At 43.2% G+C, this 5,712-nt stretch overlaps 1 pseudogene; it reads right to left on the reverse strand.

Moving 5' to 3' along the window:
• Positions 1-1,854: 1,854 nt before the first annotated feature.
• On the reverse strand, positions 1,855-2,184 carry LOC102853294 (annotated as a pseudogene).
• Positions 2,185-5,712: the final 3,528 nt, after the last annotated feature.

Genomic DNA, 5,712 nt, shown 5'->3' on the forward strand with positions numbered 1-5,712 from the left:
GGATAGAAGGAGAATTGATGCCTTTGAGCTGTGGTGCTGAAGAAGAGTATTGAGAATACCATGGACTGCTAGGAAAACAAATAGATTTGTCCTGGAGAGGGTTAAACTGGGTGGCTCCTTGGAGGCAAGGATTCTGAGGCTCCATCTAACTTACTTTGGACATGTTGTGAGGAGAGACCGGTCCTTAGAGAGGGACATCATGCTTGGGAGGGTGGAGGGACAGCGCAGGAGAGGAAGGCCCTCTATGAGGTGGATTGATTCAGTGACTGGGATAATCGGGATGGGAGTGTCAGAGACAATGCGATTGGCACAGGACAGAGCGGAGTTTAGGGCTGTTGTACATAGGGTCACTATGAGTCGCAGGCGACTCGACGGCACATAACAACAACAACAACAATATATCATGTAATGATATAATATATATGATATATAATATATGATATATCAAGTCTATCAGAGATTATAATGATGACACAGGACAGGACATGGTTCAGATCTGTTGCTATGAGTTGTACTTGACTCAATGGCACTTAACAACAACATAACAACTCAATAACAAAAAGACAAACCACTCAATTGAAAAATGATCATAGACTTAAAGAGACATTTTTTTTCCAAAGAAAGTATACAAATAGTAAATGAGCTCAAGAAAAGATGCTCAAAGTCACTAATCATAAGACTCATTTCAATCAAGTCGATTTCAACTCATAGCAATTCTGCATTCAATAAGCAGCAACTCAATACTCATGAGCCGGAACCCTTCATAGCTGACCCTCCAGAGGGTTTTCAGAGCCTGTAAATCATGTAGGGAGAGATTGCTCATCTTTCCTCCAAAGAGCATCTGGTGGATTTGAACCTTGATCCTCTTGGTTGGCAGTACAGTTTCCTACCACCTGGCCAACTGTACTATAGAGTAGACTTACTGCCCCATAAGGTCTCTTAGGCTATAAATCATTAGGTAACCAAATAGCCACATCTACCTCCTGAGTGTTTGAGTTTGAACTGCTGACATTTCACTTAGCAGTTGAATCCTTAACCACTACTCCACCGAGGCTCCTGGGTATCCTGGGTGCTTGCTGTCAGTCCCACACCCTGTCAATGGCCTGCCACTGGTTGCTTCTTCATTGGACAGGTCTCGAAGCTGACCCCTGCTGGAGAGGAGTTACCTGGTTCCATTTAAGTGCTCTGACCTCCTGCGTAAAAGCGCATTGACACCCCCATTCATTCACATAAGCTGGCAGAATATTTTCGAATAAATCATAAGCATGGCAGTTACATTCTCTAAACCACACTGGAAAAAGGATTATGGTATTTACTGTAGAGACGGGAAGATTGATTTTTGCCCAGAAAATCTGCCAGGTTCTTGATTTAGGGCACCGGTGATCAGCACAGGTTAGCTCTGATTTATATCGGCTCAGCTTTCCAGCGGGTTCCTCTCCACTCCAGGGGACATTTCAGGTGGGATGGCTCCAGCGCTGCGCTTGTCTTGCTAGTTCCTTCCACAATGGCCCACCGTGGAGGGCAGCTGGTACCAGGGACTCTGGCAGAGCTCACCATCCCCTTGAAGAGTCCTCAATCCTGACTCCTGTTTGAATGACCCATGCCATCTGCTACATAGAGTCTATTGCTTTATCTTACAATTTCAGAACCCCCTTTGCCAGCTCCTAGCACTTCTGCCATCACCCATCCTTGCACAATTCTGTAGTTCCTCTGACTGCACCCAGGATGCGACTAATCGTTTTTTGTTTTGTTTTGGTTTTTTTAAAATTATTAAAAGGGAGATTTTATTTCTCTCCCAAATGAAGCGAACATGAAAATCTCAGAGTGTATTGTCTAGATAAAATAAGATGAAGCTTAGAACTGGATCACTTGACCCTTTCACTTTTTATCTCCTCCCAGTGCAAAGTGCTTGCATCTTTTGCTAGCCAACATTCTTTTAGATCTGCACTTTGGCTCAACGCGTTTGAGTCTTCACACAATCTTCTTCGTAGTTTTCTCCTTTTTCTGAAAAATTGGCTTGGTCTGCCCACCATAGCCTCTCTGCTTCCTGTCATAACACGGCTTTGCCGCTTTCCCTGGGCATTACAGAGAGTCTTTGCCCTTCTTGTACTGTGTCACTTTATGGGGCTGATGCTTGCCACACTTTTTGCAAAAAGTCTGGCGAGTTTTGGGAACATTGACCATGTTAGAGGAAGCCTTATCTTGACTGATCCCTTCTTATGACAAGTAAAAAGTAGGAAACCCAGCCCTTAAGCTGCTCTGAGTTTCACACACACCACTGACCTGGGGTTTGATGATCAGGCTACTGTGGCAAGTTCCGTGGCAGGATAGGCCTAGGGGACTTGAGAAGATGGCATCCTGAGCTCCTCCCACCATCACCTTTCCTGAAAGGCTTCCCTGACCTCCTTCCCTGACCTCTGTGCTTCCGCGCCACCCCAGGGTCGCCATTATCAAAGCCCTTTTCTCATCTTCTTGGGACCTTATTCATCATTCATTTATGCTATTTCCTTGTTGACTCGGTGTCTAGCATGAGGTCTAAAGTTGAGTGTAACTTACATCATGGGCTCAATAAATGCTCATTGACCTGAACGGAACCATCAGTTGCCCTTGTCCAGGATCAAATCCATTTTGGGGAATGAGCTTCTAGCTAACTAGGGGGCCACCGGGCTGCTCTTACAGGGATCAATTAATGGTTAATGGGCATATAATCAAGATCACTCATCTGACAATCCGGTGGGGTTTCGGGCTTATCCTAGACTCCAGGGCTTCAATGGATGCTCAAATATCTGCCTCTTATCTATTCTGAGTTCACTTGGAACAGTTTCTGTTCTCTACCTATGTTCTACTTGGTTTGGGTTTTTAATAGCCACTTGGCTATTTAAGCCATCTCATCCTGGGTTGCCTTCACCTCTGCCCAACTCTGTTCTTTTAATCCTCCTGTCTAGGATCTTCTTCTATAATAGACATTGTCAAGCTCTACGTGATTTCAGCTGATGGTGAATGCTTCATAATATAGTAAAAATTGATGGTGTTTGTAGTCTTGCAATGCACGCCACTCCTTAGATAGATGATCTCAGACAAAATGTGACTCTAAACTTCAATTTTACATAGTAACAGCTAACTACCTAAGTTGAAAAATAGTTTGTCTAACGTTGTCTTTCACCAGTCTGTGATAATAAATGAAGTCACATGTTGGTTAAATACTTTATTACCATTGATTGACCTTATACATGTACCTGCTAGATTCCTGGTAGATGGAAAGACCTGAGCTGCTAGTTCATGTGTTTTGAAAACCAGAAACGTCAGGCTTTGCTCTAAATACCTTGTCTAGCTGTCCTTCAAATGCCTCTGCTCATGATGGGTGATATGAAATTTTGGGGTCAGTGAACACCAATGTTTTTTACCAAAGACCCCCTACATTTTTCTGAACCCAAGTATAAGATTGGTTCTTCTCTTGATACACTACAGCTCAGCCTAAAAGGAACTTCAAGGATTATGAAGGAGAAGAATTATACTCCGAGGAACTTATACCTGCCATTGTTATAATTGTTCTTAGATACCAAGAGCCAAGCCCCTCCCTAGGGATGCTGTAGACCAATCACTGCTTGACTTCCAGCTGCCTCCAAGTGACAAAGACCAGCTCAGCTCAGAGAGAGGCTGGGCTTCTCACTCCCAATTTAATGTCCACCTTCTTCCTGTCCCTTACTTCCTGCCCTAGGATCAGCCATATCTGTTCCTTTTAAGAGAAATCCAACTCCTGTGATAGCAGGGTATTCAGGGTTATTTGTCTTCAAATAACTTCAAAGCTTCAAAGGACAATCCTATCCATTTCTCGTTTCCCAGCAAGAGGTGAAGGAGACAATGTCAGTGAGCTCTTCCTGAGCTCAGTTCCTTCTCTTTCACATAATGGTCCAGAAAAAGCCCCAAATCCAACCAGCTGCTATTAAGTTGATCCTACCTCATGATGACCCCACTTGTGCCAGATCAGAACCGTGCTCCATGTTTGCTTTTATTCAGAAGTAAATCACTAAGCCTTTCTTCTGAGGTGCTTCCGGTGAATTTGAACCTGTGATCTTTTGGTTAATCGAAGTGCATTAACAGCATGAATCATCAAGGTAAGGCCTGTATGACCCAAGAAAGTCCATCCCTTTCTTCAGGACTAGCACTAGTTTGCAGCACAGTTCATTCAGAAGGAAGAACTATTTCTCTGTAACTTCTACAAACTGCTTCTCTTGTGCATCTCAAAAACAAGGAGCAAGAACATCTCAGAGACATATGACAGGAGGCAGAAGTTGTGTAGTTTAAGCTGCCAAGCAGAAGATCCTTAAATCTTTAGTTTTAAACATTTGTATTCAACCTAATGGCAATTTCATGGCTGTTTCCAGAACAAACTGGTGAGTATTTGTGTAACTAAAAAGCATATTGTTTTAGTTATCGACTGTAACAGAAAACTCCCAGCTGGATGGCTTTAATAGAAATTTATTCAGGGCCTCAACTCTAGGAGAGAGGCTTTCTCACTTTGTTGCCTGTGGGAGAAGGTCCTTGACTCCTTTTACCATCTGTGGATCTGGCATCTCTGAATCCTCCATGTGTCTTGGAATCTGTCTTTTCCTGGATCTAGGAGACTCTTAGTGCAGGATCCCACATCCATAAACCTTTTCTTGGTTTACTGAAGTCCCTCGTTCTCAGTTCACTTCTCTCTTCTTTCCTATCTAGTAGGAGGAAAGGTGATGCAGCCACACACCAGGGAAACCTTCCCTTCGGGGCTGTAGCCAAGTAAGAGCGATGCATCCACCACTAAGACTCAGTACCTAGTATGAGCTCTGAAGTTGAGTGTGGCCTGCACTGTGGACTCAATAAGTGGTTGATGTGCTTGGTTTATCACATCATATCACATCACAGGGGATGATCATATCATTATATAACTTCTGAGTCCCGGAGAATCATGGTTTAGCCAAGTTGACAAATATTTTCGAGGCACACAACCCAATCTTTGACACATGTCATGATGATGATTTTTCTAAAATTAAGAATGAGTTTGTTTCCTAAACATAAATGCAAGATTCTTAGGAGGAAAAAGAAATGTTGTAATGGATTAGATAACAGGGCCTACTGACTCCCAGACTTGACATACAAGCTTTCATGAATCTTTGTGTTCAGGCAGAAGGTCCTCCATTACATCGTAGTCATATTAAGAATCACAGATTAAAAACCCCCAAATAAACAGAAAGGAAGAATCATAAATTTCTATTGTTGTTGTGTACCATAGAGCCAGAAGCGACGCAAAGCTGAACTGACCCTCTGGTGGGTTTTCAGAGGCAGGTAATTGCATGGGAGGAGACTGCCCATTTTCTCTTGCAGAGCATCTGGTGGATTTGAACCGCTTGCCTTTGGGATTGCAGTGCAGCTTCTTGCCACTAGGCTACCAGAGCTCCATAGATTCCTAGGGAGGAAGAAACCCAAGAATTATCCAAAAGTACCAACGAATCAAGAGTCTCTCTATAGCATTTTTTTTTTGTAGATTTATCTCCCAGGCTTAGTTGCATTCTTCTCATGATGGAGAAGAGAGCTCTCTCCTTTCCATACTAGACTCTCAATGGTCAGATTTGGTGATAACAACATCTTCCTCAGCTTTCCCAGCTTATTTCAGTTCTGTCCCCTGGGCCACTAGAAATTTTACTTCAGTGCCTGAAACACGGTCCTATAGATCAG

The sequence above is a fragment of the Elephantulus edwardii genome, unplaced genomic scaffold (assembly GCF_000299155.1).
Source record: "Elephantulus edwardii isolate Elephantulus edwardi_28Jun2011 unplaced genomic scaffold, EleEdw1.0 scaffold00267, whole genome shotgun sequence".
Classification (NCBI taxonomy): Eukaryota; Metazoa; Chordata; class Mammalia; order Macroscelidea; family Macroscelididae; genus Elephantulus; species Elephantulus edwardii.